The sequence below is a fragment of the Notothenia coriiceps genome, unplaced genomic scaffold, assembly GCF_000735185.1.
Source record: "Notothenia coriiceps isolate Sejong01 unplaced genomic scaffold, NC01 NC01_scaffold00019446, whole genome shotgun sequence".
Classification (NCBI taxonomy): Eukaryota; Metazoa; Chordata; class Actinopteri; order Perciformes; family Nototheniidae; genus Notothenia; species Notothenia coriiceps.
The window spans coordinates 96,598-113,042 of record NW_011352147.1 but is presented as its reverse complement, the minus strand read 5'-3'; positions in this window follow the sequence as shown (position 1 = coordinate 113,042).

Sequence of the window (16,445 nt, the reverse complement as noted above, 5' to 3'; positions counted from 1 at the left end):
ATCTTATTCCAGATTTGAACAGTAAGTACAAATATTCATCCTCCATTGAGTCCCAGCTAGGTGCTGTCCATGGTCCTGAATAGAGCTGTGTCTCTGTCCACGGTGCTGAACTTCTCAAAGTTTCAAGCTTACAAGGCTTTATTGTCGTGTGCACATTAGCTACAGTGTAGATATGGCAATGAAAAACTTAACACAGGCTCATCCAACAGTGCAACATGAACATAGCACATAACACAAATAAAACAGATACAATAGTGCAAGAGAATGTTTTGAGATTTGCCAGCCAGCATCATACAGTTCTGCAGGACTGGGTGCAAGATGTCAGGGGTTACTAAAGTCTTCAACCCACACACCGCAGGAAAACGTTACATTCAATTAACATAAATGGTCTCTGAGAGGAATTCATTCAGCATCAGTCTTGCTGTCCTCACTGACTGTTGGTACTTGTAAGCCACATCTGCCCTCTGCTGGTCTTTCGTGGTAACACCATGCTTAATTTAGCATTTATTACATCCTTCACTATAATGGCTTTACTATTAAATGGAAGAGCTATTAAGGAGATCTACTTATGGTCTAATGATAACACAAACACCATTTATTTCATGAATTGGTTGCTAATAAACATCTACTACATCCATCTTAGCACTATGTATGAACATATTAAAAGCAGCATTGCCAAATGCATCCAATTCATTAGAACACCAGCAATGAAAGTAGCTATATCAATTCAGTTCCCATGCGCAGACCTAGGCTATTCAAAAGGAATAACTATTATTTTGAAAACACCCAAAATAATAGGTCACCATTTACTTAGTAACACTTGTTTTCTTTTGTCAAGATATTGTTAAAGCTCAGATTGGGACAATATGTATGGCAATTAATCAAATATGTAATTAATGCCCATTACATAACACATAACAGAATTGTTAATACTTTTCAATTAAGATTCTTAATTTCCCCATACTTGACCAAATTCAATCTACAGTCAACATTGTTGAGGTACATAGATTCACTTTCTGCTCACACTTGGGACCATAACACTTTATGCAATCCAATCAAACTAAAACACTTTTCTTTCCCTTTTATGGATGTATTGTTATTTGTATGTCAACAATCCCCCAGTTGGACAATAAATACAAACTAATCTAAGGATGGTTAAGTACATTGATAATGTAAAAGAGCAACCCTAAATATGATTTCAGCTAATAAAGAAATGGTTCAATACTCTGTGTGTTGCTCATTCACAGGACTCAGCTGAGCCTCAGCCACAGCGAGTAGTATTTAGAGTAAAACCAAACAGCGTCTGGAATTTGTTGCCAGTCTCTTTCCTTCAAGTCTCAAAGGAGTCTGAGAATTCAGTATCGGTGAGATATATCCAACTACAGCAGTCCTGTTGAATAAAGACTTTGGCAGTAAGTATTCAAATGAACACTAAGATCTAAGACCCATGACTCAGCAAAGTGAAATAAAAAACACACAGTAAGACTCCAACCTGTGACTTGCTTTGAACCAGATGCAAGGCAGAAGTGCTGAGTGTTCATGCATGCTGGGAATAATAGACACAAATGTTAATCAAATTGCTAATAAGCTAACAGATGCTCTTCTATCAGTCACGAGTAAAACACTTGTGGTTTAATTAAATAATACATTATTTACAAAACCAATCATTCATTACATTTCATAATTATTAACAGATTTTTTTAATCATTAAACTGAGATACTTGGAGATGTTTGTCATTTTCAAGCCAAGTGTAAATTGACATGGGAAGAACGACACAGAACACAACTTTATCCAAAACAATAAAATACACTCCAATACATCACTATTCAAGTAAAGCACTGTATTTACCATACATTACTAAAGTATCATACAAATACAATAAATACATTTGATGTTGATCCTCTGAGCCAGTTTGAAACCTCCCAAGCCGCTTATGACTTTTAAGATTTGTCATCTCACAGACTCACTGCCATGTACACAACAGTTTCCTTCCCCCGGGAACTCTTAAACCTGGAGGTACACACTCAGGGATCTGCCCCTAGTGGAGTGGCTGTGTAAAGCCCACAGTGGTATTCAATTATTTGTTCAGCTACTGAGGGATGGCGATTGAGAAAATAACTCCTACTCAGTTATCACTATCATAACAATGTCTGACCTTGTAATCTGTTCAGATCTTGTAGATTAATTACCGAGTTATGCCAGAGTTTTGAAATGGCTTGAATTGCTTTTCAATGACACCTGAAACTACCTCGTGTTTCTAACACACGCTTCTTGTTGACTGATAGAAACCTTAGAGGACCTTAAGAATTTTGTTTTTTAAGACCTTTTAAAGATACTGTTTACAAGACATAATCATAAGCAATTACACCTCATGTTGGTTTTAATGGTTAGCAGTTATGCCGCTTTAAAAAAAAGCTCAGATTTATGGGACTCCGTCTAGTTCCAGTAAACACATCACAGTTCGACCTGTTCCTGATTGGCTTCCCTCGGTGATAAACTCCTTCAAATTAACAGCGGTTTAATGAACAACACTTTGTACAGACTCCTCTCAGCAGGTCTACCTTGTGTGCATTAGAGGACTTGCTGTTTGCTATATAGGAGTCCAGAGTCAAGCCTCTGAAGACTTGGTTCTCCACTCCATTTAACAAATACCCTTTCCCTTCACTACATTAACTCACAGACTAAGAACACTTTAGAGAAAACAACTTGTCACAAGCCTTAGCACATCTGAAATCCAAATCATGAAAATAACACCTGCCTTAACTCCCAATTGAATTCAGGAGTTATGCTCAGTGGTCTACAGCAGAAGATTTAGTTTGCACAGATTGGTGTTGGAGTAAATGAGGGCAGGTCTGAGGCAGACTGTAGAGCCAGCTCCAGTCCCAGCAGCAGGCCAAAGATAAAAGTGATTCCCAAGCGTTATATTCTGGGAAATAAAATGTGAAATACAGTGTTCCCTGTGTGCAGTTCCAAAACTGCTGGCACAGACAGATTCCTCAGTCGGCAGCGGTTCTTTCAGCCCCCAGTGCACCCGCCTTTATCTATCATGGCGTCTTTACGACACGACCTCCTGCACAACGCTTTTCCTTTTACAGATCCATTGAGTGGACTCAGTCAGTCACAGCAAGCATTATATAATCCAATCAATCTGAGTTATAAAATCTTGACATAGGTCAGGCCGCGCTACAGCTGAAATTTACAGCTGTTTAGATTGCAAGTCATTTCCCCGTGGCGTGTGCATACACACTGCATCTGCCTCCAGGAGCCCAGTGAAAATAAAACCCAGCCGGTGAGGGACTTCAAATCTAACTTTTACTCCCTCGTTGAAGCAATCATGAGTGATTGGGTACATTTACCGTATCAGAATGCATTAATATTCTTTAGTCTGCCATAAACTGTAAACACTAAAAGGAGGGGGAGTGCTTTCTGCAGCTCTCTGAGTTGAAAACATTCTTGACGTTTTAAAGAATGATGAATAAAGCAGCAGCAAAGTAAAGCAGCCTCTGAGCACCTGTAGGTGGCAGCAGAGACTGCTGGTCTTCTCCAGCAGTGTGATTACTATTCACAGCACTAACCAGGGTACATTTCAACCTAGGACATACAAGAATCGTTTCACTTTAATGCATACTCGCGTTTGCACCGGAAGAAATGTTTACTTGTATATGACACTCGTCTGGAGGTTGAGTGTAGCTGCTATTCCACTTAAAAGGAGGCTGCTGTCAGCTTGGGCAGACTGTGTGCGACCGGCAAGTTTAGCATCTGCATCCAAAATGGCTCAAGAGAAACTCTCGTCACACAAACAAGATGCCGCTGCTGAAGAAGCAGATCTATATATATATATATATATATGTGTGTGTGTGTGTTTTTATTAAACATACTGCAGCCAGACCCCTCTGCGGGTGTTAACAGAGACAGAGGATGTGTGCTCTATCTGTTTATGTCTCTATTTGTCATAAGACATGTTGCTGTGACCTCTCCATATCTCTTAAGAACACACCCACGCTTCTCATAATGTGTGTTCATTTATGTAACTCTTGTTAACATATTTTTTTAAAGGTTCCTTTATCCACTGTATACATTACCCACACTGTGGGCATGTCTATAGTCTGCTGATCGAACTATCCTTTGGGTATGATAACGGATGTACTAAAATTAAAGGCATTATGCTAATTGTACATACAAAGCGCTCCCAGCCATTCTCCATCTTCTTTATGCATGCAGGCTTAATTCAATGAATCTGTGTGAGAGCACTCTCACCAGCGGTTGAACTCGATATACAGCACCTGAATGTAAGCCAAGCTATACAGATTAACAATGTGACATACTGGAAGCAATATTACAATTGTGTCATGGCAATTTGTTAAACTGTCTCAAGGCTGAGCGCCTGAACAGAAGGCTAACTTATGGCTTCTGTGTGCTTGCAAGTGTGTGCGTGTGATTGTCTGTGAGCTTGCTCCTTACAGGAAAAGGTTGCCTATTTGTCTTTGAGTTGTCCATTTCTGGCAGTTATATAAAGCCATCCCAGCTGGCTGGTTGCCTGCACAATTGCCTGCTATTAATGTTGATGCATAATTGCATAATGGGCTGAGCTGTCTTTTAGAGGAGTCAAACAGCTGTGGCTATTGGCTGTGCACAGAGTCAAGCACTCTCTCTAGTTCGCTGCCAGCCTAATCAGAAATGGGAGCTGTCACAGGTCATTGTCCATTTAAGCCATCAATGAGGCTTTTGTAACAGCTACAGCATTTCAATGCTTTTTGGGAATGGATTACACACATTTGAAGTCCAGGAAGATTTGGTTCATTCATATTCTTTTATCAGACTGCCGGTAATTCAAACCCAGCAGTCGTACAATGTCATCAGAGACGGAGAGTGAAATCAATCTCTGTTATAGAGATAGGGAGAAGACTCCCCAGCAGATGGTAGTGCAGCCTCGCGGAGGAGCACCCCTCAGAACAAGAGGAAAATGGTGCAGGAGACGAGCTGTCTGAAAAGGAACGCTGCATATTCTGAGGTACGAACCTTAATGGGATAACAGGGTAATATCTTACCTACACCGTCATTGTGCAAGGCAGCACATTTGGAAAAAGAAAAAAAGCACAGAATCCTGAATGAAAGCAGTATATCTTTCAACATCTCCCATATGGTGTACCCAGGGGGACGATTAAAAGTGGAGCACATTGATAGCCCGGGTGCAATGAATGTATGTGCGTGTGGCTGCAGTTTTGAATCCAGTCACTTACGTAAATGAATCCAAGATTGAGTGCAATCATAATATTCAAACTGCAGATCAAACACTTGATACGGCAGGAGCAAAGACATCCAGCTGGGTGAACAGAGAGCAAACGACGAGCAGAGATCAAACGTGCTTACGTGTGATATGTCAAAAGGCTTGCAAAGGCTTCATTTGCATCACAAAAAGAATAGTTAACAGAAGCATTTGTGATTTTTGTGTCATCAAACATTGTTTTGTGGAGTGATATCATAGGTATTTTCATGTCAACTATAAAGCACTTTCTATACCTGTTACAAAGCTGCTATTTCAGATCTGGCTTTGGCAAATGTTGCCACGCAGTCAGTGCATGTTGGAGAGCCGATTCATCCGAGTTTCCAATTGCCTGTCCTGAAACACAAGTCAAGTTTTGTTTCTGTGCTGCATGTCATCTGGGAAATATCTTGGCTGTCTTTTAGCTGTATATCGGATAGGCACAGATAGCCTCACACTCTCAAAAGGGCTTGAGGAAAGTGTGGTGAGGGAAGTTTGACACACTGTAGAAATAGCAGCAAACAGCCTCAAACAACCAAATGGCCATAAATAACAATGAAGCATTTTCTGTGTGTTCCCAAAATGGGAGCTGAATGTCATGAAATAGAATGTGTTAACAGGAACAGCAGAGTTTCTTAGATGAAACATATCAGGGCATATATGTTCTGACAAAATATCTCAGCGCCGGAAACATCAGCCCGAGTTCTAAGGCAGCGCGGTATCCTTTGAAGTCATGGAAAATGGCTCTCATCAGACTGAGACATCCAGCATATAAAAAATGCTGTGATTGGAAACCTGGTAAGCTAATGAGTTTGCACTTCTATCTCCTCAATTTGTACAGGCCTTTGTGCCAAGGCCTTTGAGGCTTTTCTGCGCCAAGTCTTGTAATAGTGTTTTCATTGTTCGCCTGAGAGTCTGGCACTTTTTTCATGAAACTTAGGGGGAATCCATCTCCTCACTTTTTCACATGGGAGAGACAAGCGGTGAAAATCTCTCTGAATTATGGATATTGCTGCAGTGAAATTAAGATGACAAAGAAATGGCATAAAAAAGAAGAATCCTGTCTTAAATGGCTCCAAAGGGTGGATATTTCACAACTGCATCTGAACTGCAATGCGGCGTTACAAGTCATAAGTAGTTCTTGTTGAAAACTTATGAAGCCATCTTGCTCTATCTCCATTCTCCTCTCGTTGTGTCCACCTAAGAGACTGAACTCCTGCAATCTGAGGCAATAACCATCTGTAACTATTAACTATTGGCTGCGCAAATAATGTGTATATTAGTGTCTCATTTTCCCTGTCAGAGTTGTTGCTGTAGAAGTGAAATAACTCAAGGCTGGTTGTGTGGTAGTCATCTCTATCCATCTCTCTCTCTCTCTCTCTCTCTCTCTCTCTCTCTCTCTCTCTCTCTCTCTCTCTCTCGCTCTGTGTGTGTGTGTGTGTTGGTTTGTCTCCCTATAAACAGACCACATAACCATCTGATAAATGAGCTACAAATGAGAGAAGGGTTTTTACACTTGGGAGCTGTTGGAATGATTGGGAGGGCAGTGACCACAGTGCTTATTTGAGCTTCAGATGCAGGCTGTTGAGATTTAGCTAGGAGCTAATCTAGAGGCTGGTTGAGTCTTCAGGCATGTCCAATCCTATCCATTCAACCATTAATGCCTGAGAGTAGACCAGAGGAAACATTACAGCCCTCAGATCACAGTCCCTTTTCTCCACAAACTCACTCTCGGCTTCCTTTGCCCAGCCAACTCGGTGCAAATTCAATAATTCTTACACATGACAAGACAGCACCGAGCACTCTCCATATCCCACTATTTCAAACTGTACATTCAGCAGTTTAGTTTTTTAATCATAGTTACTTCCCATGCGATAATCAGCCGCCTGGGGAGTTGGGGATAAATATACAGCAATGAACAGACAGTGCACATGATCACATTATGCACTTTCTGTAAACAGCTGTTCACTCACAGATATTCCACAGGTCAAACCACTGAAAAAGAAACAATTTAACGAGATATTGAAGTCAAAATTAAAACTAATGGCTCCTGAACAAAAGTAACAATGCCTCTGTACAGTTTGCACAGTACAGTACACACACACGCCTCTCTTTGTAATTTGTAGACACACACATAAACACACACAGTAATTCTGTGAGGCTCAAGGTTGTCGTGCTTATTGAATATATCAACTTAACCACTGATGTCATTGATCAAAAAGCCAATTCCAGTTCTATTATTGTGTTAGAGGGTAAAACAATTGCCACATGACTTTGTAAGGTGCGCTCACTTGGTAAACAGATCTGAGATCCATTAAAGCCTTGGAGATTATCAAGCCTCAGTCCAACAATTTGTGGAGATTGCTCTAAACACCTTGATGGTGACCTTCCTCGTCCAGTTGAAAGTCAATGGGAAACGTGGCAAGGAGCCCGCCAGCGCCACCAGCCCCATGCACTTTCATTACAGCGCTCCTCAATGGCTGGCCATTTCTGTGTCCCCCACGCCTCCCTTATAACCATGTATCCCTATCAATACCTCGGACCCTCCTTCTGTAGTCCAAATGTGCCATAGGCTTAATAGCCCCCATGATGCTGCACACACTTAATCAGAGTATCTTTGCTCCATGATAGATATGGCATAGCCTGAACTCCATCTCATCTATATTAATGGCAGGACTCCACTCCATGCTGTGCCTTGTGGTTTACTGTAGCTGCCTCTCTCTGACCTCTGAGTGAGGAACGTGGGTGTTTTCCATGTGCTTAATCATAATGCACAGTGCCTGCTGCACTGATAGGTTAATGTACCCAGGAGGATCAATGCAGTCCTGAGGACGTCTAGTACAACAGACATTTAAAGGTTCGGGGAAAGGCTTTAACAATGAGTGCAGCCTGTCTATGTTCAGATGTGGGTGCAGCTTCATTAAATGGGGTTATGTAAGGTCTGGCGACTGGTGCAATGAGCTACTGTAGATAATTGGCGAAAAGCAACCTCTCTAAAGAATGCTAATTCAACCCAGAGCTCATTATGAGCGCACACACATTATCTTCTGCAGATTTCTGGAAGACTTGTTCCTAAAGATCACAACAGTTCAGTACTTAGTGAAAAACCGGCACAATAAATGAATGTTTGTAACCGATGGAGTCCTAAATCAGATCAAAGTCAAAGCTGTATAATGTTGCACTGATATTCAGGATATTTGGAGCCTGACCCCTGAATAACAATGACTGGCAAAGGATCAATAGTCAAAGCATTTTTGCTTTCATAATCTCCACAAAACTCCATACGCAAATCTGCCTGGAAAAAGGGATAGGCTTTTGCAAAACACGGAAATTCAAGAATTGAAAAACCAGTCAAACTATTTTTATCACTTTGTGTCAAGATAATGTTTTCAATGTGGTATGAGCAGGGAGGGTATATGGTGTGCAAACATGAGAAAGTGGTACCTGAGTTACTGTATCTTTCTCCTCTGAAGGGGAAAAGCCTCCGCATGGATACAGAACAAAACATTTGCTCGCAATGAATACATAATGAAAGGAAATGAGGTGCTTGCATTAATGTCAGAGTTTTAAGCTGGGGGTTTTGGGGGGGGGATCATTTAGCTCCCGGTTACAATATGCAGCCAAATATAGCATCACTTTGGTGAGGAAACTTTAAAAATTCAGTGCACTTGACAGTCAATGACATGGAAAAGATTCTACCACCTTTTTTTTATTTTAAAATGACTGATGCAGAATTAAAACTTGGATGAGCAGCTAAGAATCTGATAAACTGAGAGATAGAGCAACTCATTGAATTTTTATATATTGAACATATATGTATTTTCCATATATCTTACCATATTCTGTTAAAATATAAACTTAATTAACGTTAGAAACACATTTCTAACTCTGAAAACATTGAGTTTATACATGAAAGGGCTTACAATTCACTGTAGCTTCTCCTCTGCTGCAGAGCTGATGAAGACGGTACTCCCTCAATGTACAGAAGACTATTGAGCATCTGCAACCAATTGTCTCTTATTTCCCAGAGTCTGGCGAGCCCGAGCGGAGCTTTACGGTCCAAGAACTGGAAGCGGCTGTCTTTTCTTGGTGGAAACCTGAAAGCAAACACAGTCATGTGCCAGTGTCTGGTCAGTCATTTATCTTTAGAGGACAAGCTGTATTGTTCATCTGAGACCAAAGATATTGAATTAAATGTCTCTCTAAATAGCCCTCCAGAATAATAACTCGTTTGCAGCCTTGGGCTTTCGTCTTAGAAGTGTTGCCCACCTGTGGTGCAGAGATGCCCCAAGCATTTACCTCCAGTAATGAATAATCTCACTCTGAACCACCGGCTTGTTCCTGTGCTTCGGACTCTGAGGGATATCTTTCTTAGCACTCACTGATAATGTAGGTAAACATTTTAACATAGTTTTGCTGGCATGGATTTGAGCGAGCAGAATAAATAATAAGTGCAATGATCTGTCCCACATGGAAAATTATTTGTGATTATGAGGTATTACATCACTTAACGGAAAGACTTAGAAGGAAAAAAAACGTAATTAGCTCCTCCAGAGAGCAGAAACAGATCCAAGATTTCAAGGGTAACAGTCAGCCAAAGTCTCAGCCAATATATTATCTCTCACATTAGCTGGTTCCCCGCTGCAAGAGACGACTCTTTCCCTTTTAAAGGTATACAATATGGCTAATGAACAAATGCAAATCCTGGTCGCAAGCCCAGATATTCCCATGTTTAAAAAACTAAGCTGCCATAAAGCTACCCATACTCTACTTTGACCTGAGAAAGGCTTGTACCCCACCCCATAGTGGGTGTAGGACTGCAATTCATATCCGGAACAACAACAAGAAAGCATTTCTCTATGTTTTTATCTACAAAGGAAGGAAATGCTGTGTTTTAACCTTTTCAAATTGGAACTCCTGTGGCTTCAATGTGTTTCAAACTTAAATACGAATGAGCCGCAGGGTCTTAATTTGGCATGTGATTGTCATGAGTCATCGCAGAAAGGCTGGATGTTTTTCAACCTCAGTCTCTGTGTGCAAACACCCGGCTCCAACAGATGGCAACATTGTTCCTTCATCACGGAACAGGTTACTTGGCGATCAGCCAGTGAGGTACGGGTGCATCGGCAAAGCCTCCAAAAATAAAAACAGCCATCAAATACAAGTGTGGGCTATGACGATGTGACTAATTGTTGCCATGGTGATCTGGTCTTTGAGATAACGTCTGACGGTAAGGGAGAAGGAGCGAGCCGTGAAGAGACGACAGGAGAAAAGGAGAAGGAGAGAAGGGGAGGAGAGGAGGACGCTGAAAGGAAAGGAGCATTAATGCTCCATGTGGGAGAGGGGGTCTTATAATGTAAGGTCAATTCAATGTCCCCCCGGACAATTCAGCAATGTAAATACCTTCCACTCATTCATTCAATAACTGGCCTTCTTCTTCTCAGAGTATAACCTCTCATTCTACATTCACAAGTGTTCAAAATGGATTTTAAACAAACCCGGGTGTTAAGGTTATTTCTATAGAGGCTTTGTGTAACAAATAGCTCAGAAGAAAGAGATTATTTTAGTTTGATTATGTTCCCATCCCTCTTGCACCAGCCTTCCAAAAGTCCAAAATACCATGCTTGTGTGTTTCTATTTCTATCTGAAGAAAAGGAGAATTTTCTCATCCCTTCAATGGACTGCAGGTCCCTCTCATCATGCTTTTTCTACACCGAGGTAGCATAGCAGTGTGTTGTTTGCTCAAGCAGTGTTGCCCCACAGCGAGTGCCGAGTCAGGGTCTGCTGTGTTAGTGCGGTGCCAGGGAGAGCCACGGACTGTTGCATCAGCCTTTCCTTTTGTTTACCAGGACAATGAACAGTAGATGCTAGTAAAGGCAAGACAGGGCCAGGGATGGAGAGAATGAAAAGGAAGAAGTTCTTTTTTTCCACGGCACCCCGTCCCTGTTAACAAATCGGACTAATCCAGTTTTCCCCATGGTCAAGGTCAGCTCTTTAATAAGGCAGATATCCCCACTGGGTTCATATTTCCCCTCGGGGCTATCTGAGCCCCTGCAGGACTGTTGTGTTACATTTTATCATATGGAAGCTGCCAGTGGCGTGGCAAACTTCACTGGCTTGTCACAGCGCTGTGAGTCATGTGACAACCTGCTACCTGGCAATAGTTTCCACTAGGGCTGAGTGATAAGAGGGGCGCCGCAGATAAGATGTGCCAGGAGCCCCATGCCATTTACAAGGGAGAGACTGATCTATTTTTGTATATAAAGTGAGCCTTTGTAGTGGGTTTGATGCCACTCATCGAAAATGTCATTAGCGACGGAGTTTACCACCACTGTACGTGACTAACCATCACTCACGCCTCCGACTGCAGAGAGCCCGATAACAACGCATGCAGGAGCGTGGATTTGTCTTCACTCCCACACCGGCTGCTGCTAAATGACAGTGAAGTGACGAGTCCTGACGATTCTGACATGATACATGCCGTCTTTCGCTGAGCAGAATTCGTCAGTACCACTTGTCGCAGCGCTCCCCCTCGCTGTGCCTGTCACTGTGATGATGTTTCAACCAAAAAAAGACGACCCCATTCCCTCGTCCTCACGTCTTCTCAAAAGCCTGTGTTTTGAACATTGTCTAAATCAGGGAAAATTGTCGCAAATGTTATTCGGCAGCCCCATTGTGCTGGGAGAGAATGGGGTTCTTTCTCTGTGTAATGCAGCTCTCTGCTCTCTCTCATGTTTACAGGACAACTTGTTTCTGTAACAGACTCCCAGCAGGAGTGTGGTAAGTGAGCATGGCCAATGTGGACACATATGCAGCGGGCTATATTTTGTTGTATGTGTGTTTATATATATATATAAATATATACGCTTTCTTGTGTGCAGCTTAAACTAGGCATTTGTGAGGAACTCCACGTAATAGCAATCGGCTACGGCTTCATTAAAATGTAAATTCTGCCCGAGCCTCTTGTGAGTCTTTACAGTGCCTCCAAAATAACCGAGCGAAGGCCTTGTGGGGACTTAACATATGATCTAATCTGTGTGTCTTATTTGGACCCTCCCTCTTTCTCTGTGCTTGCAGACTCGGAGCGCCCCGTCAGATTTTGGGGGGAAAAAGAACACTTGAACCAATGGCTGGCCGGCTTTCAGACCGTCCCCGCTTTCCTTGTTTGTTTGCTTTTCAAGAGCAGCACAAAGCTAATTAGACAGCTGGTGTCGAGCCAATTTGTGTCCCTCAGTCTGTTGTTTACCCACGTTTTGCATAAAGTAGCCGTGATTGTTGACATTGTATGATGCTGCTACATGGTCACAAGTGGCCGTTTGGTTTATTTTCCCTTGGTGAAGCCTGAGTGGCAGGAAGTGGAGCTTTCTTGGTTGGGGAGCACATGTGTGTCCTAAATAAGCACTCATCTATTTGCAATTAAGACCGATACACAATTAACCGCCATCCACAAAGATTACACTACCAAGTAGCCACGGGACACCCACCGACCGCACTGTGGTCGCATACGGCTCCGATTCAAATGAGCCAGATTTTTTGCATTCAAACAACAGCTCAATCAAAAATCTTGGAACCCTTTGCCAGTAGTTTTGGGAGTAAATTATAATGACACAATACATCTCATTCATTCCAGCTACATTTATTTAAGTTATTTTAGAATTATCTGCCTAAATAACATCTCATCCAAATTATACTGAAACTATAATGTTTGGAATAATAAAAAATCCAAACAAAAGGAAATTATGTTTTACCCAGAAGGCTTAAGGAAATTATAATAAGCAGAGAAATATTACACTCTACCAAAGTGGATGGTAAATAAATAAACTACTGCCTAAATGTATACTTCCATTGCACTACATATCTAAAGAGACTACTATACCTTTGTCTGCCCTTCATTGATTGCGGTAATTACTCACTTATGGTATATTTCAAACAGCATAATTAAAATCATAAAACTAAAAGGGCTGCTTAATTAACTAAGTACTTAAGTATTATAACTTATTTTTAACGTATGGGTTTTAATGTTGTACTTTGTTTACAGTCTGAGGGTTACACAATATAGTCAATAACTCTGTTTGACTATATGGTAGAACCTTTGGATTACACAATATAAACAATCCTAAAAGGAAATCAATAAGAATTGGAAGGAAACGATATCTGCTGAACTCTCGAGGTCTAACAAATCAGAATTAAAAACAGATCTTTTTAGAGCTGCTAAGGGGGAACATTCGTTATACACCACATTTTGTGTGTCTCAGATTCACAATGGATCATGATTCACCTGACCATTTAAGTAGGATTTGAAGTAAGACGCTAAATTCAGACTTTCATTCTCTACTTGAACTGCCAAAGTAATCCCTTTCTCTCACAAATGACACAAGGCTTTAACTTGACTACTTTGAGTGATGTGACCCTTAAGCGCCTACATCTCTAGCCTCTCATTAATAAGAATCAAATCAATGCACATTGACACGCTACATCCATCAATCCATCTCGTATAACCACTTATCCTCTCAGAGTGCCTGGCAGCTGCAGCCGTACACGTAGGTGTCTGTGACTCGCTACAGGTCTCCGGTCTATCACAGACTAACACATAGAGACAAACACATTCACACGCAGGTTCACACCCTCCACGGGAAATTAAGAGTCTCCAATTCACAAGACCTGGGAGAGGAAAAAGCCACCACAGGAGAACACCCACGCAGAAATAAAGAGAACATGAAAACCCCAAAGAGAGAGGCTCCAGCTGGGCGGGTCGGGGTCTCGCTGTGAGGCGACAGCACAATCCGCTGAGCCATCTTCATGCAACAAAAAGCTAAATAAATTGCTCACTACATTTCCTTCAATGAATAATTACACAATCAGCTGGGGGTTTTAGTGTTTCATGTACTTTATTAATAAGGAGTAGGATTAACTACATACTACAAACTGCTAATTCTATCAATATAAGCTTCTGCAATCCCCATCCTTTAAACCAGCTATATTTATTTATCCTCAGATGTATTCTTTGATGTAGTTCTTCTACCACACTGTATAATAGTCCAGTGTATGTGTATGACAAAAGAGTCGTAAGGGAATGAACCAATCATGTCGTATAATTTCAACTGTTTGCAATAAACAGTCATGTTTCTCCTTTAAAGGGCAAATCATCACATCTCTACGTCACCCATCTCCTCAGTGACAAAGTGGGCAAAGGCTGAGTGTGTTCGATTAGAGCAGGACACCACTTGGGAGCGATACAAGTTTGAGGAAGCATGCGTCTGCCCCAGACAGAGATGTTTGTGTTGGGTTGTAGCACTAGTTACTCTGCTAAAGTGACACAGAAAGTATTTTAAGTGGTTAGGAAAGAAAGAAAAAAAACACATAAATATATATAAAACGTATTTGTTAGTAGAGCTGTCACAATATCAGATTTCCACGCTGGATTATTGTTGGCAAAATAGTTCATATAGAAATGCTATTTGTAAATGTTTCTTTAAGTTTTTCTGCAATTAATTTCACTAATAATAAGATGTAGAGGGAGAGTCTGCAATCAGTGCTCTGAAATAGTGTACACATATAAATACATTATGGAATGATTTAAGTGCTGTTGGAATATTTACATGTTATTATAATGTGAATTATTCAAATGATATCAATATTTTCTTAAATATCGTGGTCAATACTGATATCTCTCGACGCCCTTTAGTGTACAAAAGGTACAAATGACTGAGAATATCCCATGCAAAACACAACATGATACTATGTTGTATTACACATGAACACATGAAGCATATATTTCATATCACTCAGTGTCCTTCAGGGAAAATAAGCCGTAGGTATTTGAATAAGAAGCAGGTGATTTCCATAATGTTGTACTTCAGGTGAAGATCTCTGAAGAATGCTTCAGAGAAGGGAAGTATGGCAGAGAACGAATGAATGAGAAATGATAGGGTTCAACACGTTGAATCACAGTCATATAATAAGAATATATTCATTCATACTGCATTCATGTGTGTGACTGAATTATTCCATATTATATCTCAGGCTAGGGTTAGGTGATATGACAGTATATCTGCAGTAGGGACCGTATGGAAAATGGTCACGATTATCTAGTCCAAAATAATTAGGATATTTATCAACATATGCTGAAATACTTAGAAGCTGCAGTGAAACATCTATTATGAATATGTTTGTATTGCATCCCAGAAAAGACACCTCATTATTTGGTTAACATAACAAAAAATGTAATCATAACTCAAAAGGTCCCCCTGAAAACATAAATACAAATGAAACATATGTTGATTCTAATATATATATATGTTATTTTATCCTTTCTCACATGAATACTCCTTTTGGTTTTCTAAGCTCTACAGTATGTTGTTCTTTACATTAGCAAAGATAGACAACCTTTCCAAGTCACTCATGGGGGAATATTAACAACCCCACATTTGAAACTCACCACAATCTATTTTTTGTGAGTAATTGAAGTACTTTGAGTATTTCATGATTATGAAATCCTATCTATCATCAGAGATTTGTATCATTCAGTTTTTACTGCAGGGCCTATCCCTTTATTATCTGGATATACTCTATTAGGCTGTAGTGGGCAATGCTGCATGCTGCTTTATGGCAACATTCCATTTTTATATGAGTTTTGCATCAATGGGATGAAGTACACTTTCTCAATAGGCTTTCTACAATGTGTAATAAATCACAAGATGTATACATATTGACATTATATATACTGTAATTAGGGATTTCATTCCACCCCTGTTTCAGGCAAGGAGATATCCACTGTTTTTAATACATGTAATCCTTTCAAGTCATTTAATTAGTGCACATATTGAAGTTATACAGACACTAGGTTTCATAATCATCTAAATACGCACTGACACTGTCCTGTCACGCTGCCATCTGATTTCAAATCGTGAAATCTGTATCAACCAAAGCTCAAAAGACGTCGTTTTTCCCCAGTGAAAAGCTCAGTTGCATCAAGGCAGAACAAGAAGACTCTTTCTCTCCAAGGGATTCATACTGCAGCCCACAAGAAGCTTTTGTGTGTGTGTGTGTGTGTGTGTGTGTGTGTGTGTGTGTGTGTGTGTGTGTGTGTGTGTGTGTGTGTGTGTGTGTGTGTGTGTGTGTGTGTGTGTGTGTGTGTGGACTGTACTTTTTTGTGATTTGCAATTCTTTATCTGTTGTAGA